The sequence below is a fragment of the Eleutherodactylus coqui genome, chromosome 8 (genome assembly GCF_035609145.1).
Source record: "Eleutherodactylus coqui strain aEleCoq1 chromosome 8, aEleCoq1.hap1, whole genome shotgun sequence".
Taxonomy (NCBI): Eukaryota; Metazoa; Chordata; class Amphibia; order Anura; family Eleutherodactylidae; genus Eleutherodactylus; species Eleutherodactylus coqui.
The window spans coordinates 20,202,146-20,228,692 of NC_089844.1; positions in this window are offsets into that span (position 1 = coordinate 20,202,146).

A 26,547-nucleotide genomic window follows, 5' to 3' on the forward strand; every position below is an offset into this window, starting at 1 on the left:
AGGACTGGCAACATGTGGCATGGTCCAATGAGTCACGGTACCAGTTGTTTTGGGCTGATGGTAAGGTTCGTGTGTGGCGCAGACCCCATGAAGTCATAGACTCCAGTTGTCAACAAGGCACTGTGCAGGCTGGTTGTTCCATACTGGTGTGGGGTTCTCGTGGCATCGGTTGGCTCCACTGGTCTGATTAAACACGTCATTGACTGATACCTGCTACATTGCACTGCATGGTGACCATTTGCAGAACTTCATGGACTTCATGTACCTGCAAAAGGATGGGATACTCCAGCAGGATAATACTCCGTGCCATTGGGCCCAAGTTGTCCAGAATTGGTTGGAGGAACATTCTAGAGAACTCCCATGAATGGTGTGGCCGGCACGTGCACCCGACATGAGCCGAATCAAGCATTTATGGGATATGCTGGAGAGGTCCACTTGCACCGGAGGTCCTGCACCTACAAATACCCCAGAGCTGGCTGGAGAAATCCAGATGACTCAACATCTCTCCAGACATCTTCCATCCCCTTGTGGAGTCGATGCCACGCCAAGTTGCTGCACTTTGCTGAGCTGCTGGGGTACTATATGATACTAGTTCCTGTCCCATGACTTTTGGCATGTTAGTGTATACAGCTCCTCTTATGCATTCTACGTTTGGCTGAAAAAAACTGCATCGGCGGGGGGCGGGGAGAGCAGTGGGGGAACGGGAGGAGATCTCTCTCTCTACCCCCACCCCCCACCCCACGCTCCCCCCCCCGCTCCCTCCTGCAACGCAGCGCTCACCCACGCCGGCACCCGAATCTTTGCGGGCGAGCAGGCAGGTACTCAATAAGGACGATACTCGCTCGAGTATCTGTCCTTACCGAGTACGCTCGCTCTTCTCTAATGGCTTTTCCAAAGATGCTGCATGTGAAGCCACCCTAAGGCCGCTCTCACACATTAATACAGAGTTTGGAACGCCGCGGTATAACGCTCCCATTGATTTCAATGGGGCCTCGCAGGCATGCGTTCGATGACGGCGCTGGATGGGGCTTTCCAGCGCCGAGATTTTCAAGCGCTGTCTGCTCTATTTTTTTGGTGTTTAGCGCACCTCATCACCCATCACAGTGAGTGCGCTAAAACACGGTCAGCCGAAAACAAAAGTAAAATCGTGGCGCTTTGCCGTGTTCATGTGTGGGAGGACCTTTATAGTGTTTTCTGGGGTGCATAGCATCATTCATTCATCTAATGTACAACAAGTACCAGAATTATTCCTGCAGTCGCCCACAGATGTTCCACGCCGGTAGTTACTGCGAGTTATGGTGTTGCGGTGTAGCGTTGCGGTGTATTGTCTGAGCAGTTTATGAAGAGATTTCTGGGGTGTAAATTAAGGAGACTTTGAGCGTCCGATGTTCGCAGCTCGCTCCTTCATTGTTAGGCCCTTTGTATGTTACTCGGTGCGGTTTTTGGCACATGAGGCGTCCAGTTCTGGAATATGCAGATGAAAAGAAGAGGTGTGAACATAAAATATGTCTGCAAGTGAATCCAGCTGCGTTCTGGAGGACTGACTGCGAATACCGGGATAATTTATCATTTCCTGACCCCCCAACGGGGCCGCGCGCAGCATCCATTTCACCTACAAGGCTTCTCCAACATCTTTAGTGTGTTTTTTTTTACTTTTAAGGCATATTGAGGATTTACTCTCTGAGCACATTCTGTTGTCATCTACGTCCATTCATCAAGTCCGTCTGCTCTTCTGTGTATACATACAGGATGCCCACAGAAATACCCATCCGGGGGTGAAAGAGCTTCTAGCAGCGGCCCGCGTCGCAGAGATTGTTCCAGCAGTACAATAACAGAAGGTATCAGTTTAAGATGAATTAGCATAACAATGCTGGCGGTAATCACCAATGCCACAGATGAATTCATGCCATCAGTCAAGTCCAAGAATACATCTCTTCTGCCCCGAGCGTGGGATTTCTGTGGGTACGTACCCTGTTTCTTGCCCGCCATGTTCCCCAGACTTGACCCTTCTGGATTTCTTGCTTTGGGGTCACCTTTAAGGGGTCATCCTAGAATAGACTTCTATCATCTATCCATAGGTTAGGTAATTAAAGCCTGATCGGTGGGGGACTCGCCGGTGAGACCGCCACCGATCCCAAGAACGGGGCCCGGTCTCCCCCTCTTCTCATCACTGTGGCCTCTCTGCACCCCCCGCTGTGATATTGGACCTTGAATGGCGCTGCTGTTGCACTTCGGCCTCGCTGTTCCATTCATTTCAGTAGGGCTGATGGAAGTAGCAGACAAGCAGCCGTCACACTGAAGATGAATGGCGCCGCGCCGCTCGAGCACGACCGCCTCTCCATTCAGTCTTCTCACTACGAGGGTGCAGTGAGGAGGGGTTAGGAACACGAGACCCCTATCCTGAGGATCGGTGAGGGTCTCCGTGGTGAGCCCCCCACCGATCAGACGTTTCTCACCTATCTAACGGATAGGTGATAAAAGCTGATTTTGGTACAACTCTTTTAAGGTGGCTGGCTACAGCGGATACCGAGCAGCACCGTGTGATATTGGCAAAGGGGAGAGAGGGATACCAGCGGCCCGTGAAACCGTGAGCCCAGAAATACTCCATGGCGTCCCATTCCGCCGCGCTCAGCCATGTAACCGCCGACAACTGGTAACATTTTCTGTAAGACAATTAGGCCTCATGTCCACTGGGTAAATGGAATTGCGGAATCCGCAGCGGATTTCGCCCATAGGGAATCATTGCCATCCGCGGTCCATTAAACTGATTTTTGCACCCGCGGATGGCATTTTAAAAGAATTGCGTTTTTCACGCGCGGGAGAAAAAACGCGGCATGCTCCATTTTGCTGCTGATTCCGCGCAGATCAGCCACATTTCTATCACATTGATAGCAATGTGTGCGGATATCTGCAGGCAAAAAAAATTCCTTTTAAAGCAAATCCGCGTGGAATCTGCCGCGGAAATCCTAGAATAGACTAGAAATCCGCGGCAGATTCTGCGCGGTTTGTATTTTTCTAGTGGACATGAGGCCTAAAGCTCCCTTTTTCGGTCCAGTCCTGCATCTGTCTTTGTCCTTTATAGTCAGATTGTTTTTGTTTGTAAAGCCTTATTCACCCGGGCGAGTGCGATCCATGAAAAACAGACCATTTTTTTGTGCTGCCCTCATGCGTTTTTTGCCTTTTTTGCATGCCATCCACTTGGCCCGGATCATTTTTTTCTGGTCCTCGTTATAAGCGGACCACACTCACATTATGCAAATACAATCCGTTTTTCAGAGAACCCATTGACTTGAATGGGCAATTCGCGTCTAAAAATCGGACCTAGATAAGACACGCGGCATTTTCTTTTCATTCAGACTATCCATCCGAGTAAAGCAATGCTCATGAGAGCAGATCCGTTCAGATCAGGGCGTTGTATTTCCACGCGAGCGCAATCCAATTACAAATCACGCAAAAATGCCCTTGTGAATAAGGGTACTTTTACAAATGAGTGATTACAAGTGACGGTTGGGCAGAGGAATCCCCCGACGGGGTGCTGAGCGAGTCGCTTAGTAGTCACTAGACGTTTCGTCTCAGCTCACTGAAATGCAAAGAGCAGCGAGCGACGTCTCAGTGTAAACAGGCAGTCGTTCATCTTCGGAAGACTACCTGTTTGCAGCGAATGAAGGCGGCCGGAAGAGATCTTTGGCGCACTCCGCCTATGAGGCTATTGTCCGAAACAATTTTTCACACAGACCGATGATCCAGGTAAAAATAATCGCTGCATGCCCGACTCTTGTCCGTTTTCGCTGTCGGGAATGGAACGTGCGATCCGCGGTGTCCGTGGAGATTGGCCGGCACTCGCGTCCAATGTAAGATTTTTCGGGCACAGCTGACATACTGCCATGTGAATGCGAAGAACAACCATGGCGCTAATTTATGAATATTTTTTTTTATAACTCAACAGTCTTAAATTGCGCAAAATTCACAAAAGTGTCGCACAAACGTCTATATTTGGTACAATTGACACTGCATCGAAAATAGAAAAGACATAGGGGGGGAGGGGGGGCTCAACAAACTTGTCAGATCTTTTCCTTCCTTTTGGTGCAAACTATTCGTAGATTTGTCTTAAACTCCGAACACCTTCATGCTGGTGCAGCGTTAGAGACATTCCTAAATAAGGGCCAGTGTTCTTCCTCTTCTCCTCCTCCTACGTGACATCTGGTGGTTTCAGCCTTTATGGGGTTAACCGCCTCCTATATGATAATGGGCTTGTGGCAATAAGACAAACATTTGTCATTTGATGGGAACTTTCAGCAGATTTTTCAGTGATTTATGTCAGACCAGTTCTTCAGGTTGGAGATGGGACCAGATGATATCACGCTGTCCTCCGATAGTCACACGTAGATGGAAGCTGATGAGCGCCGTCACCCAGGCATGTGCGCTGCAGATGGTGGAAGGGGAAAAAGCTTCAGAAATTCATCTCAGCTGGCAGAGGCCCCAGGGCTGAAGGGGTTAAGTGACATAGATAATGACCCCCACGTTCTGCATATGGATCTGACAGGGTCTTTAAAAAGGCGTAACCCCTGATGTGTGGTCCACAGGCCCAGCAGCTGCGCCGGGATCACATGCATTGTCTGGTAATATCCTACATGTGTGTAACTCAAGTACCAAGAAATCCTTTAACGCTTCTCACTAGCGACTGTGCAGCGTCATCTCAACCCCCTCGCCATCGGGTCTGTGTAGGCATGGCACACACAGCGGTCTGTCTAGATGCTTATACTGGATAGTTATGGCCAATGCGGGAAGTTTGTGGATATATACATATATATATAATGTATATTAGGAACCACGTATTTCTAGCAGGCCGTGCCGCTGTTATTGGGCCCAGCCCTCCAATTACCTTTACTGCTTGGTGTCAAGGACCTGTGCAGGGTGAACCATTGGGGGCGGCTTATTTTGATTATTGCCATGGTGCCCAATCTCTTCTTTGTATGCTTATTGGAGATGAGCGAACGTACTCGGTTCGGGTGTTTTTGGACCCGAGCACCGCTTTTTCCGAGTAACTGACTACTCGGACGAAAAGATTCGGGGGGCGGCGTGGTGGAGTGGGGGGGGGGGGGTAGCAGTGGAGAACAGGGGGGAGCTCTCTCTCTCTCTCCCCCCCCTCCCCTCTGCAACCCCCCGCGCACCCCGAATCTTTTTGTCCGAGTAGTCAGTTACTCGGGAACAGCGGTGCTCGGGTCCAAAAACACCCGAACCGAGTACGCTCACTCATCTCTAATGCTTATCATTTCAATGCTACTATTTCTTCAACACTTTTCCAAACAGTTGAGATCAAACACGTAATAAACTTGGCATACTCTATTTTCTAATGTAATTGCTGATATACCTGCCCCATTATGCCTATGTATCTACTGTACACACATTAATCTGTAATGATACAGAGACCGAGCAGCTATATTATTTAAACCATATTGTGCAGCTTCCCCTCATGCTCTGACTTCAAAGCCTGGACTTCATCCACTAGACCTCTCAAGTGTCCAGTAGTATCTGTACTGATCACAGGTGGCGTTATCTCTGATGGTTGTAATTCTCTTTCCCTTTTCTTCTCTTTACAGGCCCAGACCACCATGATAACTTCTCCCAACTACAGCTTGTCTCTGCAGAAATTCACACACAGATATCTTCCGCTTCTTGTTTTCCACACCTCTACACAATACATAGTACCCCAAACAGTAATTAGGCCCCACACAGTAGATGCTGCTTTTAATGACCTTCGTACAGTAAAAGTGCCCTGTTTTATGCCCCATGAGTAATAATGCCTCCTTTTCTGCCCTCATAAGTGATTATGCCTTTTCTGACCACATGAGTGATAATGCCCCTTTTCTGTCCCATAAATTAACAATGCCCCCTTTCTATCTCCATGATTAATATTAATAATGATGCCTTTTTTGTGCCCCGTAGATAAGGCCCCTTTTCTGCCTTCATAAATATAATCAGCACCATTTTTTGCCCCCATAAATAATCATGCTCCCTTATACATTAATAATGCCCCTTGGTGCTCTATATTATAGTATTAATGCCTCTTGGTGCCCCCTTATATGGTAATAGTGCCCCCCAGTATCCCTCATACTTTAATACAGCACCTCAGTGTTGGTGAAAAAAAAAAAATTATATTTGTAAGTCCCAAAAGCTGCTCCAGACTGCATCTTCTTACTTCCAGGTGACATGTCTGTGCTGGCCGTGAAGGCTGCACCCAGTCCCTGGTCTCAGCATCTGAGACTGTAGATTGGCCAGCGCTGGTCAGGTGTCCATGTCCATACATGTACTCAAAAGTAGGAAGAAGGCCGGAGTGGCTTCGGGAGCGAAAACTGAGTATAGGGACATGACTGCATCTCACTGGTTTGGCAGAACTACTGAGAAACCATGTTGGGGACCTTCATCAGCCTGCCGGAGAGGGAGGGCAGTCAGGTGTCCCCCTAAAGGACGAATATCATCCAAGTGCAGCATTGCTAATCTGAAGAGAACAGCTAATCAGTTGCGAAATGTATAAAAAAAATCTTTGTTCAAAAGGGATTAACTATTTTACAAAACCAGCAAATGCGAAGGAGAGTCCCAGTGCAACCTCATTGCCTCCAACACAGATGAGCAAGGCCTACAAAGCTAAGGTCCAGCTTCACAAGCTCATCAGAGGTTATCTGCTAGATTCCAGATGATTTCGATATTTTGAGATTTTAAATGGCCACCTAAGAGCATAGAACCAATCCTGTAAAGTGGACCATATATTGAGTTCTTTTCCATTCAGCAGTTTTGAAAATTTACAAGGACTGTGTTTGTGCAGTAGGGAAGAATCTGCTGCCAGGGTCCCCAGACAGAAGTATTTTCAGAGATAAGGTAAGATGATCAGGACTCAACGTGACAGTTCCACTGATATTGGGAGATAAGCTGTAGAAATTTGTCGAAGTGCGAGTGTGGGTTGCCAAATTTATGTTGTCAATGAAAAAAGGTAAGTCTAACAATAATGGCTGGACCCAAAACAGCAGAAATTGTCATCTTTCCAGAGCTCTAACGGTGTCTCACAGTACTAGATACCTCCAGGACTTACAGTAGAACCAAATTATGTAAAAACCAGAGAGTTGAATAAGCAAACATATGAAGCACATGGGGACACAGATTGGTTTGGGATCGGGAAAGGAGTCCGACAGGGCTGCATCCTCTCACCCTTCTTGTTTAACATATATGTGGAAGTGATCATGCGGAAAATGGACCTAAACGAATTGGAAATCGGGGTGAAAATAGAGCAGGAATCAGAGCCCGCTTTCCACTTTTCCCTCATGTACACTTCCTGCCCCGCACCTCCTGCACTACCCCCACCCCGTTTGTATCCTAAAAACTATATATCGCATGTGATCGTCACACTTCTGTGTTCCCCCTTGCTCCGCCCCTGTACTTTCTGTATCACCCCACCCCCTTTTTTCCAAATAATTGAATGCCACATGTAATGTTTGTAATTTCGGTAATTTTCATATTGTTTGTGTTCCCCATGTGCCTCGGAAGCGCTGTGGAATAAGTTGGCGCTATACAAATAAACATTATTATTATTACATAGCCGGCGTATAAGCCTATTTTGTGTCCTACGTTAATGTCTTTAATGGAGCCGCCTGAAATCAAGGAGGCCAACGATTCTATTACTAGAGTGGTAATTAATAGAGGGAGAGGACAAATCTGGCGTGCGCCATTTGTAATAGGAATTGTACAATACGAAAACCTTGGCATTAAGGATGTTATACGGGGCCACTATAGCCATGTGACCAGCCTTTAAAAGAGTTTTCCGAAAGAGATATATTGATGACCTATCTTCTGGATACACCATCAATATCTGATCTGTAAGGGTGTGCCACACGGGACCCCACTGATCAGCTGTTTGAAGAGGCTTGGTTGAACGCCGTGGCCCTCTTCTCAAGCCTATGATGTCACATTCATTAGTCACATGGTCTAAGAGTAGCTCAGTCCCATTCAAGTGAATGGGATTGAGATGCTATACCAGGCACCGCCACTATGAGATGCATAGCACTGTGCTTGATATGCATTGAAGAGGCCGCTGCACTCTCACCTGAGCATCAGGGCAATTCAAAATGCTGACTTGCAGTTGTCCTGATTTTGATGACCTATCCTCAGGAAAACTGGTAGGTATGTTATCCATCTACTCAATGTGATAAAGCATCTAGTGCCATATTTTTTTACAAAGTCACTGCTTTGAGCTTCTGGTCACTATTTAAAGAGGACGTGTCACATCTTCATGTCAGCGGAGCTGGCTACATACTTTAGCTTTCAAGTTGCAGTCTCACTGACTCCAACGATGTTCTTCTTTTGTACATACTCACCACTATTCCCCTATAAGGTCTCTTCTTACATTTGGCTCCCAGAGCTGTGAATGTGTCAAGTGGGCGGTCTCCACCACTCACTCTCAATAGATAATGTCAGACTTGATTGACAGTGAATTAGTGGGGACTGCCCACTTGACATATTCAATGCATCGGGAACCAATTCTAAGAAGAGACCGTACAGGAGAATAGGGGTGAGTAGAAGCAAAAGAGAGACACCATTGAAGTCCGCTCGACTGTGACTGCAAAGCTATGTTACCCACCTTTAAATGCCCTGATCATCGTGCCTGTTAACCCTTTAGATGCTCTGATCAGTATTTGGAGGGTCCCGAATGGCTCCCTCACGATGAGATTGCAAGGTGATGTTTTTTGCCCTGGAAGCCTGGGGCCTTTTTTTTTCCATTTCACTCCACTTAGAAATTTTTTAAAATTTTGTATTAAATAGTCCCATTGAAAAATCCATCAACATTGATGGAAAAAGAAGAGTTAGGATTTTTTGAGAATGCGAAGGTAAAAAGAAAAATGAAAAAAAAAAAGTTCTGTGACATTAAGGGGTTAAGTACTTCATCAATGGTTTTTGGAGAAATCAAAATATCCAAATCTGAGGAGGAAATTTGGGGAGGTTTATTTTAGAGAGAAATTTGTCATCCAGCTGAAGCCTGGGGGGGGGGGGTGATCGGGTCTGAATTTATAATATGGCGCCCAGAGTAATACTGGACAGAAGCATCTGCTGTGTCTGAGGGGCTACAAGCTACCTTTCGGAGGATGTTCTATGCAGCTAATTATACATTTAGCTTGTCATTTCTTCACTTTCCACAAAAGTGAAGAACCCGCTGGGCCTTGAGCTTTTTTTCATTGCCCTCACATATTTATATAGCGTTAATCGATGTAGCTGTCCATGTAAATCAGCTCTTTGAGTCAAGACAGACTGAGACGGAGATAATTTATTAATTTGTTCAAGTTGGTGTAATTGAGACAAGATGGAGTGTCTGGCCTCTTCTTTTTTTTCTTATGAAATGCAATGGGTTTTATAAGTAACCTTCTAGGCCGTACGGAATCACCACATTTTCTGTATCATGGTTAGCAAGAAGTCAGAGATAGCCGACCTAATAGATTCTTGATGAGTATATACTGAGAAGGAATGAGCGCGGTCTCTACGGTCTATCGGGGAAATATGATAATGCCCTAGTACAGTAAAGGATCTCCGAGAATAATCAAACCAGGTTATAAGACCGATGAACACTTAATGGACCCTGAGTAACATAGTGACATGGTATGTTAGGCTGAATGAAGACAATGTCCATCCAGTTCAGCCTGTTTCAACCCCTTTGTTGATCCAGAGGAAGGCAAAAAAAAAAACCAAGAGGCAGAAGCCAATTAGCCTATTTGGGGGAAAAAAATCCGTCCCGACTCCATAATAATCCCTGGATCAACCTTTGATAGTTCCTACCTGAATGTAAGACCCAGAACAACAACCCTCTGGTCACCTGATGTCTATATCCTGTAATATCATAGCACTCTAAAAAGGCATCTAGTCCCCTCTTAAACTCCTCTACGGATTTTGCCATCACCACATCCTCAGGCAAAGAGTTCCACAGTCTCACTGCTCTTACAGTAAAGAACCCCTTCTGTGTTGGTGATGAAACCTGCTTTCTTCTAGACGTAGAGGATGCCCTCTTGCTACCGACGCGGTCCTGGGTAACAAAAGACTTTCTTCCAAGAAGTAGTCAATTCTCATGTAAAGAGCAGAAAAAAGTAGAATCACTAGGGTGGAGATAGCATAAGGTATCGTGAAGATGCTTCCATCACGTCCGTCAAGTCCTTTCGAGGAAACCAACTATCAGATTTAGAAACGGGACAGAGACAGACTAAATGACATGTAGACAAGGGGATTCTGGGTTGCTAGACACACAAGACAACTGATGGTGGTAGAAAAGGAGAAGAAGTCTAGGTTCTTTTCCTGATCTGCACTGACTGTAGCACCTGGCCCGAAAAGGGCAACCTCACATCTGGAACATGAATTGATTCTCTATACACTTCTAGGTGTAATGTGGAGAAGGGGGTGGGATAAATTAGACTAATAAACTATCCAAGGTCAAAGTCTGGGAAGGAATCTTTCCCCCAAAAGGGCTAATTGGCTTTTGCTCTTGTTTTTTTTTTTTTTGCCTTCCTCTGGATCAACAACACAGGAGGCTAGACAGGCTGGACTAGATGGACATTGTCTTCATTCGGCCTTACATACTATGCTACTATGTTACTATGTAATAAAAGTTCGTATTAGAGAGAGGAGCAGACTGTAGTAGTTTGAAGTCCAAAAAGTCATGCAACTAAAGAAACACCCAGAAGCACTTTGGTACACACAGACCCCACGACTGAGCAGGACTAGAAGGCAACTGTGTTACTGGCATCCTCTGCAAAGAGAAGGCAGAATAAATACCCTGAGCAAACCACTGATAGGTTGACTGGGACGGTAGACAGCCCAGCCAGCCTATCAGCTCTACAACCGAAGCCAGATGTTTCTCCCTCGGTGTTCAGTGCCGAATGCCACTGCGCAGGCGCCAGCAAGCGTATCACATGTCTGTTACGTGCCACAGAAGCACAGCTGTCCAATTCAGAAAGGACTGAAGGTTGAAATCACCTGCAGTTATTAAGTAGCCTTTATGAGTTTTGAAGACTTTTAGATAAGCATGACAGTTATCTCACATCAGGAGTTGAGCCATGTAGATCCTTCTTCCTATGGATCCGTTCTGTCCAGCAGTCGGGCAATGTTCTCCACCAGCCGGACCTATTTTCCCAGCACATGCCACAGATGCTCGAATGGATTGAGATCAGAATATATAGAGATCGAGTCATCACCTTCATCTTTCTTGCATGTTCTTAGACAGTTCCTGTTATGCGGGTGGGACATTATCCTGCTGATAGGGGGCGCTGCCATTAGGGAATCCCTCTGCTATGAAGGCCCGCTTGTCTTCTTCCCATAGTGCGTCCTGGTGCCATCTCTTCCCCAAGTAACTAACACACCCGGCCGGCCACATGATGTAACCCATCATTCATTAGACCAGGCCGCCTTCTTCCATTGCTTCATGGTCCAGTTCTGATGTCCAGGTGCCCGTTGTAGGTGCTCTTGGTGGTTTATTTACATCTAAAAGCTAAAGGCCCGTCCTTACCTCCTTCTGCCCACAGCCAATGGGTTTTGTAGGGTAATGATACATACTAAAGAGGGTTGCACCTTTCTTAACAAGACAAGGGCTGTACAAGCTGTCTATCTTAGAAAAGTGTTTCCAATCACTGACGACAAGCAGAGGTCTAGAAAATAGACCTTATTCAAGAGCAATGCCCATTCTAGAGCAATACCCATTCTAGAGCAGTGTTTTCTAGAGCAGTGGCTTTTTCTAGAGCCGTGTGTATTCTGGAGCAGTGATTATTCTAGAGCCGTGTTTCTCAGGATTTCCTCACTGGTAGTCTATGTTAATCTATACTCCAAATATACCGGACACCTTGTCTAATGACAGTGAATGGTTCTGCTCATTTCGTAACGCCCAAATGGAATTCCACAGTGTAGCGCTAATACTCCCCTACAAAACACAGGCAGAGCTACACTGATTGTGGCCGGTACCTGTACGTCTCAATTTAGTTACTGTGATGAGTCCAGGTGCCGTCTGCAATCAGCGTTTCTCCACCTGTCTTTTCCAGGGTAGAAATGCTACCATGTTAGAGAAGCCTTAGGCTAACCCCACATGGGCGAGAGCGATATGGGGCCATGAGCCCCACCCCCATATCGCGCTCCTCACCATATGAAATCCCCACAGATGCGAGAAAACAGCCTCACATCACTTCGGGGATGCAGGGATCCTCTGGCCCGGCTGTCACAGCCAAGGCAGAGGATTGCGGAATTGCTCCCATTGCTATCAATGGACCGGCAACAGATAGAATATGTCTTGATTTACGATCATAGGTCTAAGAGTGCGAATCCCCCATGTAAATCCACCTATTTTTGTGCGAATTTTGTGCATCTTACAGCGCACAAAACTCTGGTGAGAATATCAGCCATGTAAATGCGACTTTTCTTACAGGATGGAATAAGACGCAGGATGCCTTGCAAGCCGATGTAAATTTCCCACCAAAATCCGCAGGACTAACCGTGGATTTTGATGCAGAATGGCAGACAGGTTTTAAGCCATTTTCAATTCCGGTGCATCATGCAACCTATTGCTTCGTGTGTGAAAAGTCCCTTAACCTGCATCCTAGTCCCGTTAGTGATCAGGTGCGTCAATTGTTTATAGCTGATTAGAGGCACAGGCCACATTACAATGGAGGTGACAAATGTCCATGAGGGTCAATGAAGAAGAGGGGTTCGGCCCAACATGCACGGGCAGATCACATTCCGCATTTGGGAGCCCGCTGCAGAATCTGACCATACCCGTGGCCGAGGACCGTGCGTACCTGTCCGGGTCTTCACTGTGGAAGCGCCGCCGGACATGCGCAGTAGAGTTTTTTTTTTTAACTCCTGCTTTCCGGCTTCCATGAACGTCAAAGGCAGCTGTCTGTGCAGGAACCGCACTGACATTGAGCATGCTGCGATTTTTGTTTTCTGGACCAGAAGGTCCGCAAAACAAATCCGCATGCTTTAATTCAGCTGCGGACGCCCATGTTTCTCTATGGGCGGCTTGAATTTTGGATTGTCCATGCGGGTGCTTATGTGGATTCCGCAATTCAGGTCCGCCCGTGGACATTGGGCCTTATATGTTAAAGAAAAAAATAAGTTAACGGCTGAAGGTGATCAGTATGGATGAACATTTAGCTAAAGACCTGAACTGTTACACCTAAGTCATCACCTGCAGGGGATGGAGGGGCGGAGCTGATACTTATTCTTCTCACATCTTGCGACTTTTTACTTCAGCTCCATTAAGATAGAACTGTGATCTGTGGCTAGAGCCCAGCTACAGTATCTACAGCAGTCAGCAGTAGTTTGAGACACACCCCCTGCCTCATCACTGGTTGAGGCTACTGCTCTCTCCTCCCCTGCTGTAGCTTGGCCTCCTCTGATTGGCTGCTGTGTGTAAGTGAATGAAGAGATGATTGCATTACACAAGGACCGAAAATTATCAAGTACAGCGGACCGCCCCACCAGTGAGAAAGGAGGTGATCAGTAAACCGCTGCACACATTGGACATATTCATTATTGCACTCTGAGAATGCTTGGAGTGCAGAAAACATGCTCTGCCTGTTCATCATGGCCAGAAGCATCTCTGGAGCGCATGCTCTGCCTGTTCATCATGGCCAGAATCATCTCTAGAGCGCATGCTCTGCCTGTTCATCATGGCCAGAAGCATCTCTGGAGCGCATGCTCTGCCTGTTCATCATTACTAGAGTACACTCCACAGAGCATATCCGGAGTGTGCTAGCCGTCTTCCATCCAAAAGCGTGGTTGAAAGCATAGAATCAGTGCCAAGTGCATTAGTTCTGATCCGATTCGTCCTGCACAGACAGTTGTGCAGCTTTGAAATGGATGCAGAAGCCGCACAGATGTAGCCGACAGAAGCCAGTTCTCTGCCTGATGATTGGAAGCATGTAGAAGTTAAAGGATCTGGTGGCTTCACTACAGATGATTTACCTGAACAGGTGACATTAATGTTCAGGCTGTTACTATTAAAGGACCAATAAGTCACAGTAACTGGGTTACATCCGCTTCACGCTTCTGGTCACATGATGTGCGAACTGGCGATTTGTTCATCATTGCATCTGCTGGCGCATGAGCAATCTGCACTCCAGCAGGTCACATGATGCACTCTATGATGTCACGGATTACTCTGGAAGTAATCCAAGAGTGTAATGATGAATATACCTATAATGAGCCTTTGACCTCTTTGACACGGGCAATGCGTTCCTACGCTGGCCGCATTGTGGCCAAAATGGCATGAACGGGAAAATTGCCGCGATCAAGTTGCAGCTAAAATTAGCGTTTTCTCGTCCAATCACACATCAGGGTGCGGCGCATTAGCCAAAAAATACGCCACAGCCCAGTATTCCCGCAGTCAGCGTAAATCCTCGAAATTACTTCTAATGCGTAAATACAGGCGCCGGTTATCTTTTTGCAGTGTTGGACGCTCTAAACTCGCTCCCACCCCCTTTTTCTTCAGCTCCCATTGGCGTCTATAGGAGCCATCAGCATATATCGACCGAAAGATAGGACCTCTCTTTTCCGGCTGCGTATACAATCGCCCTCCGTATTCAGTCCCCGATGTCTTATCTTTCCCGGCACAACGTTTTTACGCGGCTAAAAATGGGTCATCTGAATGAATGTATTGGAATCCAACGCTGCAGACGGGCGCGAGTCTTCATCACAGCCAAATTAGCCACGTAAAACCGCTGGTATGAATAAGGCCAAAGTAAGAAAGAGACGGGGGGGGGGGGGCGCTTTATAGTCACATGACCCCTTATATAGCACCGAGAAAAAAGGCCAGATCCTAAGGCGGCTGCCCACGGTGCCACGGCTCGCGCAGGAAGGTCTGTTCCCACAGGACATCACAGGGGATGCCGCAGCGGCAAATCTGCAACATTTTGGTCAGATTTGCTTGTGAATTTGCAGAGCAGAGAGGATTAAAGACAAGAATCCTGGCCGTCCATCATCCGCTCCCGCCTGCTCTCCCGCGAGTCTCTCCTGACCGCTGCAGTGTGCGATCGGCCGTAGCGGCTATGAGATGCTAGAGGCCAGGATGGGAGACCCCCAGAGCAGGCGAGACTCAATAGGAGCAGATTATTCTGTTTCTCTATGAATTGATTGCCGGGGGTCTGCAAATCCACAGCAAAGTCCACAACAATTGGGATTTGTTGCAGGTTTTGACTTCCCCATTGAAAACAATTGGAAAATCCCCAAAAAATCCGATTTCTGGAAGACTCATCAACTTGGCTTTAACCCCTTAATGATGCCTCCCTCTTTTTTTTTTTGCTTCGTTTTCAGTTTTTCCTAACCCTTCCAACTCTTTTATTTATCCATCGCCGTACCTGCTTTTTGCGGGATGAATTGCATTTTTCAATGGTACTATTTAATGTACCGAAAAATTGAGCAACATGGGAAAAAATGCCGCCCCACCATCTTTGGGCAGCCGAAATGACGTGATAACTTTATTCTATGTGTCAGGGCGCATTCAGACGACCGTATATCGGCTCGGTTTTCACGCTGGCTGATATACAGCGTCTCTCTCTGCAGGGGGAGGAGGCTGGAAGAGTCGGGAGCAGTGCTCTGAGCTCCCGCCCCCTCTCTACCCTCCTGCACTATTTTCAATGAGGAGAGGTGGGATGGGGGCGGAGCTAATTCCCAGAACTTAGCTCCACCACGCCTCCTCTCATTGCAAATAGTGCAGGGGGGTGGAGAGGAGGCAGAGAAGGGGTGGGAGCTCAGAGCACTGCTCCCGGCTCTTCCAGCCTCCTCCCCCTGCAGAGAGAGACGCTGTATATCGGCTGGGCGTGAAAACACGGTATACGGTCGTCTGAATGCGCCCTTAGTGCGATTACGTTATAAATTTAGATAGTTTTTGGCTTTTTTGTGGCCGCCATCTTCTGATCGCCATACCCTTTTTATAGTGAGGGCTCGTTTTTGTGGGACGTCCTATAGTTTCCATTTGCACCATTTTGGAGTATATTTGACTTTTTGATCACTTTTTATTACATTTTTTCTCAGAGACGAGGTGACCAAAAAAAAAGCACCGGATAAACATGTGCTGCTTTGATAGTTTGGACTTTTATGGACGTTACAATACAAAATATATTTTTGATTTTTTTTATTATTATTATTGATATGGAAAAAATTGCTATTTTTTAGTTTTACTTTTACTTTTTTTTTTCAAATAAATAATTTAAAAAATCTTTCATTACTTATTTTTACATTTTTTTTAGTCCCCTTAGGTTAACCAGCGGCTGTCAGCTGTCAGCCCTGTATGTAGCGGGATCAGCTGACGATCCTGCTCCATACAGACCCTGACCCTTTGGGGGTACGGCTGCTACTTGTTCTTCTCACATCTTGCAGCTTTTTACTTCAGCTCCATTAGGGCAGAGCTGTGATCTGTGACTAAGGTCCGTGCTGCGAGAAAAGATAGTGCCTGACTAGAGATGAGCAAGTAGTGCCTTACCCGAGTACCCGCCCGCTCATCTTTAAAGATTCTGGGGGCGGGGAGAGCGGCGGGGAAGAGCAGGGAGGAACGGAGGGGAGATCTCTCTTTCCCTCTCCCCCCCCCCCCCCCCCCCCGCTCCCCGACGCAACTCACCTGTCACCCCCGAATCTTTAGAGACGAGCAGGGAGATACTCGGCTAAGGCACTACTCGCTTGAGTTATACTCGCTCATCTCTGTTTGGTGCGTGTTGCGTAGGAGTTCCCATTGACTCCTATGGTAGCTGGATTACCGCGCAGCACGCACCACGGACGCACCACGGATCGTGTGAACGAGCAAATTATGCACAAATGTTGATCACGCCTTCTGCTTCGTTCACGTGATTTTTTTCACACACGAGCGGCGATCTTTTTGCTCGGCTGGACGGGGTCTAAAGAAGCTTCAAGAAACACCAAACCTACTGTGATTGCTAGAAAAAAGTCCCCAAAAACGCACAATAAATGTTCACACCAAGCAAATTTGTGTGGATTCCGAAGCGAGTTTACGTGACCCGCAGCGCACCTCACTCCGTAAATTGAAAGACTGAAATCTGATCCGCATCACAAACCACATCTAAATCCGGACCCAATGTTGCCAATTTTTAAGCGGATTTTGGTGCAGTTGGTTGTGCACCAAAAATCTGTACCGCCAAAATCTGCTACTTGTGAACGTGAAGCCTGTGGGAATAAATCAGTGAGGTTATTATTTCCGGCCACGAGGTTTTTACCAAAATAACAGCAAAAAATGCTACTGAATACATAATGGGTTTTCCTAAAAATGGTGTGTGAAAGCAGACTAAAGTGGTAAGATTACGCAACTGTTGCAATTAAAGGGATTGTCCAGTAGTAAGCTATTGATGTCCATTGCCTGAGACCCCCACTAATCAGCTGTTCACTGGGCCTGTGTGATTGCGCGCTGAGCTTATTTATGCAGGAAGCAGACAGCTCCGTTCTCACTGCAGTGGCCAGGCTTGGTAGTGCAAGCCCAGCTCGTATTAAAGTGAGTGGAAACTTAGCCTGCAATACCAATCCTGGCCACCGCAGTGAGAACTGAGCTGTCTGTTTCCTAAAGAAATCAACTTATTCTATGAACACAAGGACTCAGTAAACAGCTGATTGGTGTGTTTCTCCGGTGGCAGACCCCTGCTGATCTATTGGTGCTGGACTATCCTGCTAATAGACCATTAATAGTTTCCAACCTGACAACCCCTTTAAGGCCACCATTTATCCACTTCCCTTATAAACACCTGATTGGCATTGTGTGGGTGACTCTGGCAGGTTTCCTTCCCCAGAACACATAAGGCCTCATTTATCAACGCCGTCTAATAGTAAAACTTTCTTTGTTGCTCATCGCAGCCAATCAGGGGGCAGCTATCATTTTACCAGAGATTTTCATTTTGAAGAATGGGAAAAAATGCCCCTCACCCATGTGCCATGAGATTGGCGCGCGGGTACGATGCGTTTTTACCCATTTCAACTATTGGAACAACATACAATTTTTTTAAGCATGTGAAAAATTCATAGTATAACAATGCGAATCTTCCATGATTAATGCAAAAACGTATCGCAGAAGCTGGAAAAACACGTTTACAAGTGCGATGTAGGTCCAATCTATATCACACTGGCCCGTGTACCGTAAATACCGCCTGATACAACAGAAACCACAAAACGATGAGCACAAAGCTCTGAATCACTGGCTTTTAAAGTTTTAGAAAATGATGCCTGAATGGGGATGCCCCAAAGTTCCTCCAAACTTATCACGGACGCGCCAATGTTTGACGCACAGCAGCCATGATGGATGGTAACTTAGGGTCCATTTAGAGCCGCCGATTTCTCGTTTGAACGATGTCAGAGGTCGCTCAGGCAGCCTGCTTATCCAGCAGATACATCGTTGGCTCGCTCCGTCTTTCACATTCGCTGTATGAGGCTGCCTGCACACGGCTGAGAAAATTGCGCAAGATTTGTCTGTTGCAAAACGCAAAAATCTTGCACGAATATCAACCCTATTCTTTTTAATGGGGTCATGTACATGAGCGATTTTTTTTCTGCATTGCATTGTGGGGAAAAAAACCAAGGAATGTCCGATCTTTGGGCGTTCCCTCGGAATGCCTTGCCATTGTTTTGTGAAGCATCTCAGGATGTGCGAGGGGCGAACAATGCAGGGCGAGGTTTACCATTGCCTTGCTGTCAGCCACACCGGAGGATGGCACATCCGTGGGGCAATCGCACGTCCCCGAGCGTGACATTGAGTCTCACAGCCTGATATCGTACTGAGAATGATGGAACGATCAGTAAACGAGCCAACGAGGATTTTGATGTCTGACTAAGGCTTCTTTCACATGAGCGCCATTTCACGGCCGGCCGATATTCGCTGTGCTCTGGATTCCAATGCATCACATCAAATGGGTGTATTCGCGAGGCATAAATATAGCCAATATAGCACCGGGAGTTTTTACGTCGAGCCCAAAGCATAGTTCTGGAACACGTCGGGCCGCTGCATGGGCTCCTCAGGATGCTTAGTTCCCCCCCGTCCCACCCGCTCCCATTGCACAGACGGAGCGGGGAGGAAGATAAGTAAGCCTGCGATGGGGAGGGAGGAGAAATAGGTGATGGCCTGGTGAGGTCGGCATATTTGCGCCGGCCTCACCAGGTCATATGAACGGGCACACAAACGTTTGATTTGTGCACCCGTTTACCATTTTTTTCGCCCCTGATGTTGCGTATATCGGACGGCCGTGAAAACGATACGTGAAAGAAGCCTCAAATGAACGGAGAACAAAAAGCAAACAATGGAACTTGTAGACAATCTGCATGGCGAAGCCTCTTGGATGACTGTGGTTAGCACTGTAGCCTTGCAATGCTGGGGGTCCGGGGTTCACATCTCATCAAGGGCATCTTTGAAAAACTCCATCCAGCCATCACCCTTGGTCAGATTTGAAGCAACAACTCCGGCACAGCCAGGTAGCCGTGCTAACCACTGAGCCACCACCGAGCCACCACTGAGCCACCACCGAGCCACCACCGAGCCACCACTGTGATTCAAATGCTGTAAAACAGATTAAAGGCAAAGCTTTCCCAGATGCTTTTATTTCTCTTCCGTTTTTCTGTACACTGGATGAGTTGATGCAGCGCCGGTGTGACCGCGGCCTCCGTCCCAATTACAGACAAGCCCAGTGTAACCAGTAGCTCAGACAGATGTAGCGCTCACGTGTTTTATAGAGCACATTGTGTAACATCCAGGGTGCAGAGAGGAAAAGTAAGTGAACTTCTGTGTTTATAGAGTTGCCTAAGTTACAATTACTTTTTCAATTAGTGTTCCCTATGACAAATCACAATAAAACATTTTATAGTCAGCCCTTCCGGCTCCTCCAATCTCCCCTATTTACAGGTTGCAGTCAGCCAGTGTACAGGACATGGAAGGCTGCTGCAGCCAATCACAGACATCGGTGCTGGAGTGTCCAGCATGGAGGTTGGCGCTGCGATGGTGGAGCTGTGGGGAGAGAGGAGTATAATATGGGGCCATGTATCCCGCACCCATATCTCACTCGCCATCCATGTGAAATCCCCAAGGATGTGAGGCATTTTCATGGCACGCCACTTCGGGGTGCACGGATCCTCCGGCACAGCTCTTAGTTTCTTTTCTTGCTTTTAATGGGGCCGGCCCCATAGAAAACATTGGGTGCGGCAATGCAAAAGCACACAACAAGATAGGACACGCCGCGATTTCTTTCCCGCATAGAATCGCGGTGCCATGCGGGAAAACATCACCCATGTATACGACCGCATTCAAAAGAAGAGGGTTAATATTTGTGCCTCTCACAACACACAAATTTTGCACGATTTTAGCGCCCGTGTGAAGCCGGCATAAGGTTGACTGCAGCCACTACCGGCGCTCATCATGCCGTTGTGCAGGTGCCGGCCGCTGTCAGCATCTACCACCTGTGTTTTGCATTGGAGAAACACTCCGTGTAATAGCGGGCTGATGGCTTCTCCAAGAACTAATTGTCAACAGGTGACCTGTGATGACCTATGACATGATTGTACATCATAAGTTGCATGGAGTCGGTTTTGCAGGGGGCTTCGGGGACCCAATCCCAACTCCATACCTGGTAGCTGTCACCTGTTTGGCTGCAACTGGAAGTAGCAACGATTGTAGCTGGTCGGAGTGGGGACCCGGGACGCCCTTCCATGATATGATCAGAGGGTGACAATGGGATGCCATGGCTGCCTGGGCCTATAGAAGATGCCCATGTCTGCCATGTATTTCAGGCTAGTGAGGAAGGTTTAACCCCTTCCTGACTGCTTCACATAAACATATGTCATCTGGTCATAAAAGGGTCTATGGAGTGGAGTTTTCCCTCTATCTCTTACAGGGGCCACAACACCAAATTGAAATCCATGTTCGGAGGCCCACAGGGACTGATACCCCCTACCCTGGTGTATCAACGCCTTCCTATTCAAGTACACTGTTGTTATTTCAAGATAAGGCACCAATATTGCGATCAGTCATTTTGAAAACGCCCTGTTCAAGTGATGACAAGATCGAGTTTCCTATGGGGACTAAAAATAATGTAGAAAAACGTTTAATAAAATGTTTAAAACAGTAAAAAAAAAAATTGCAAGTTCAAAAAACCTTTTTCACATAAAAAATCTAAACAGTGAAAAAACCCATATATTTGGTATCACCGTGTTTGTAAAAGTCCAAACTATTGAAATACCTTGTTTCCCTGAAAATAAGACATAGCATGATTTTCCAGAATTTTTGAGTATGCAAAATGATTTTTCAGGCTTTTTGAGGATGCTTGAAATATAAGCCCTACTCCAAAATTAAGCCCTGCTAACAGTTAATTTAAAAAGTCAATTTGAATAGTGTCCAGGCAGCTATGCATGTAAAAAAGTTAAACCTTTTTGAACAAAAATTAATATAAGACACTGTCTTATTTTGGGGGAAACACGGTATATTGCACTATTTATCCCACACAGTGAACACTGTAAAAAAAAAACACGGAATGCGAGAATTGCTCATTTTTGGTTACCCTGGCTCATAAGAGCATTGCATAAAAAAGATGTATGCACCCCAAAATGGTACTAAGAAAAACTACAGCCTGCCCCGCAGGAAACTGTGTTCAGAAGAAGACTTGTTAAAAGTAGTACAACATAAACAGTATATAAATTAGGAATTGCTGCAATCACACTGACTCACAGAGCGAAATTCACGTCATTTCTACTGCTCCGCTATCACTGTAAAAACAATACCCCCCCCCCCCCCAAAAAAAAATTGGCACAGTTGCTTTATTTTTTATTTTTTTATTTTTTCATTTTACTTCACTTAAAAATTGAGCCTTCATCCAGCGATGCCAATGGAAAAGTAAAAAGTTATGGTTCTGGGTGGGGACAAAAGAGCGAAAGAGTGTTGAAAGAGTTAATAGACTTGCAGTAAAAATGCAATATGCTTCAATACAAACGTACTGCAGTATATTGAACGAGCGATCAGATGATCACCGATTTAGGTTTGCTTTAGGGACTAAACAAAAAAGTAAAGCTAAGTTTAATAAAGCTTTTTTAAGTATTAAAAATATTAAAAGTTTTTAAAAAAAACTTTTCCTAGTGTATAAAAAAACATAAAAAAAGAAACCCTAATTAGTATTGCTGCATCTCTAAAAACGGCAAACTATTAACATATTGCATTATCTAACCTGCATGGTGAACGTCACAAAATAATATATAATGCCAGAATTGCAGGTTTTTTAGCAGCCTGTCCTCCCCCCTTAAATAATAAAAGGTGATCAAAGAGTCGTATGTACCCAAATCTGGACCAATAGAAAACTAACACCCCCCCCCCCCCTCCCCCCGCTTCTTCATTCATAAAAAAGAGACCCAGCAGCAGGAAAGTGAAAAAAAAGTTATTCAGGTCAGAAGATGAGACAGAAAACTTTTTCTTTTAATTAAAGAATTTGTTATTTTCTTAAAAATAGTAAAAAATAAAAAAAAAACTATATAAAATGGGCGTCGCCTTAATCATACCGACCCACGGAATAAAGCGAACATTTTATCACATCGTGCATCTATAAAAATAAGATACAAAATACAACGGCGCAGTAACATTTTTTTCTATTTCAGCCCACTTTGAAATGTTTGAGTCCTATAATATATTTTAGGGTGAATTAAGTGATAACAATGAAAATGGCGATTCGCCCCCAAAAAATCCCACCTTCATACGGCTCCGTCGATGGAAAAATAGAAAAGTTAAAGATCTTGAAAAGTGGGAACAAACAAAAATGAAAATCTGAAAGCTGTCAGGTCTTCAAGAGGTTTAAGACCAGCGTCACAAGAGAGCCGCGCATTTGCGGAATGAAGGTTGCTTTTTTGCACACGCATCGGCAATATGCATCAAGATGTGTTTTTTCCTGCACAATTACACGGTGTTTGACGCATCTCCTAGCGCATTACGTGTGGATTTGCGCATCCCTATTGACTTATATCAAGACTTTCGGGGCGCAAAAAAATAAGAGCCCGCTGCGGGGTTTTTTAACGCAACCAAAATGCATAGGAAAAATATGCGCAAGCAAACAAACCCATTTAAATCAATGGGTTCTATTCACTGCATATTGCAGGCGCAAATGTTTGTACACAAATACGCCCGTGTAAAACCGGCCTGAGTAAAGGCACACAAAGCCTGGTTACTGACAAATCTGTCCTTCCTAAGAAACACTGGTTAGTGTGAACCGCACCAAGATGCAAACAACTTTCTGAAGACGTATTCTAAAGACGTATGAGGCTCCAAAAGGCTACGAAAGCTAAAGACCCGGGTGTATATCAACAGGCAAATACTACAAACTGAGAAAATTCAGCATTGTTGCTGCTCTCCCCAGGAGCAGACATCCTCTTAAGATCGCTCCAAGTTCACAATGGGCAATCCTGAAAGAGGTGAAAAAAACAGGAGGAACAGCAGAAGGACTGCAGAGACCTCCGTTCATGTGTCCTCTATTACTGAACCACTGACTACGAATGGGGATTATGGAAGGACACCAAAAAGGAAGCTGCTGCTGGACATAAAATACATTGCAGCCTGCCTCAAGTCTACCCGACACCTCCGGGATGTGTCACAATGCTTCTGAGAAATGCTCTGTACAGATTAGCACAAATGCACAACACTATGTTTAGAGGAAAAATGAACACAGCACACCAAAACCTCATCCAACTGTGAAGACTGGTGGAGGGGCATCATGGTGGGCTATGGAAGAGGGAGCATAATGGTTTAGGGCAGGTTTTCTCCTTAGGGCCTGTGATCATTGAGAAAACAATGAATTTTATAGTGGATCAGAACATCTTACAGGAGAAGGGCTGGACCGTCCCGGTCCTCAAGCTGAAGAGACTTTGGGTGATGCAACAAGACAATGACCCAAAGCACCCAAGGAAATCAACTAAAAAAGTGATGGAAGAAGATTTGTGCTTTGGAGTGGCCAAGTTAGAGTCCTGACATTAATCCTAAGAAAATGCTGCATTGGGAGCTAAGAGGGCTCTGCATACAAGGCATCCCAGAAATACTGATGAACTGAAACACATTTTCAAAGAGGATAGGTTTAAGATTTGTCCTATATGTTGTGTTAGTCTTAATTGCATAGGAAACATTTGGTGGAAGTGATTGCTGCTAACAGAGGATCAACAGGTAATTAAATTCAAGGGTTCGCTTTGCTCTTTCCCCTGTGAATGTTGCTCAATAAAGGACATGAATAGTACAACTGTCTGTGTGTTTTTAGTTTCACTGTGTTTGTCTCTGGTTGTCACTTCAGCTTAGAGTTAGGGTCAGATCACATGTTATTACTAAAATGCTTCACTTATTAATGCAGAAATCCAGGGAATTCCACTTACTTGCAACTGTGTGTGTATATATATATATATATATATATATACACAGTATGTAATATACACAAACATGGTGCCATATTCTATTGTATGCCAGCTGCACAATATGTATATCTGCATTATAAAAGCTGTATATTCAAGTAAATGAAGCAACAAAATGAGAATTTTCCAAGCAGAGCTTCCAAAAACTAGACTTCAAGTCCGCAGAAGAGACCAAGAAAATAAGCAGCGCTGCAATATCTTCTATGTGATGTGTGCGGTTTATTCACTTGTGGTTTTACAGCAACATTTCAGCTGCTTAGCCTGAGAATGTCTCCAATAAGGAGCAGAAACACTGCTATAAATCCATGGGGGAATAAACCTTGCATATTTTATAGGAGATATTAGAGCGCTGCTTCTGTATTGTGTTGGTATCTCTATTATAACATATCAATGCTAGCTACGACATACCATACATACACACACGAATATATATTACCATATCTTATTCTAGCTACCTCATAATACAATGTATCTGTTTTGTGTTATACCTTATTTATTCCAGCTACACCATATTCTATTAGTCCATTAAACCTTATTCTACATTCTTTATCAACTGTACCATATTATCCTAGGGAGAGAGAGAGTATACCATTTGCTAAACCATTATATCTGTTATACCATATTCTATGCTTGCTCCAGAATGCCATTTATATCCATTCCACTATATCCAATCTTGCTATGCTCTACTGTCTATATATCCACTATGTCACATTCAACACCTGCTCATAGAAAAACATATCAGCTTGTAATGTAGTAATTTTCTATCCTGTCACTAGTCTTTGTAAAACCTTCTACTTATCTAATTGCTATATATAACCAGTTAGTATTCATTATAACAGGCTATATGTACAGTCCTGTGTTATATTCGGTATGATATATCTTTATATTATATTACTTTACATCCAGAATTATAACTTAACTATACATAACAGATGAGCATATCCAACACTATGTGTTATATCATAATAAATGTCAAGCTCAAATATTATATAGTGTTATATTACTATATATAAGAAAATATTATTATATAGTGTTATATTACTATATATATATATATATATATATATATATATATATATATATATATATATATATACATACACATATCTGGTTATTCTAGCCTATATTTTATATCTACGTATATTATTCACAGTATGGGTTATTTTATCTTATACAACCCTGTATCAGCAATTTATATAACATTATTATAGCCAATGTATTGTTATTTACCATATAGATCAAATTATTATATGGCTTTATATTATTCTCTTTATAAAAGGCTAGGTTCACAGATATCAGTTCTATCCAGCCATGACTGATGAGAAAGTTGTACACTTTATGCGCCAGTCCAGCATCCATAGCCAAACAGATAAGTGCTGCATGCAAGTTATTATCCTACTCAGGAAGAGTTCTGGAAGCAGAACTCATCCCACCTGACACAAAACTGTTCCCATAAATACCCTAAGTACCTAATGACTAACAGTTCATTATATCTAATTGTATAGATCTGTATAGTAGTATTCTGTATAAACCAGGTTTCTGTATATAACAGGTTTTTATATCCTGTAATATTTGTCTCTATTATTATATGTAACTGGTTATTATATCCAACATTATATATCTCAACATTATTCACCATCTAGATTCTTACATGTAATATTTTATAGTTTTATATTAGTCACTGTATATAACAGGTTATTATATAGCTCCATATAACTAATTAATGCTGGTTATCCAGCCCTCCAAGTCTCTCATTTCTCCTGTTTCTGTACTACACCAAAAGGAATCTGATGACATTAATCTCATAGCGGAGCAATATTCAGCTGTCACACTGGAGTCCCCACAAGAGTCCAACTCAGACAAAGAAAATTACACAGCTCTGTATTATTAGCTATTATTTTACAACTCTGTATTATGGGTTATTAATATTATTATTTTTAATATTACACAGCTCTGTATTATTAACTGTCTATTATATCTAATATTACACAGCTCTGTATTATCATCTAGTTATTAATAATATCTATTATTACACAGCTCTGTATTATCATCTAGTTAATAATATCTATTATTACACAGCTCTGTATTAGTAACTGTCTACTATATCTAGTATTACACAGCTCTATA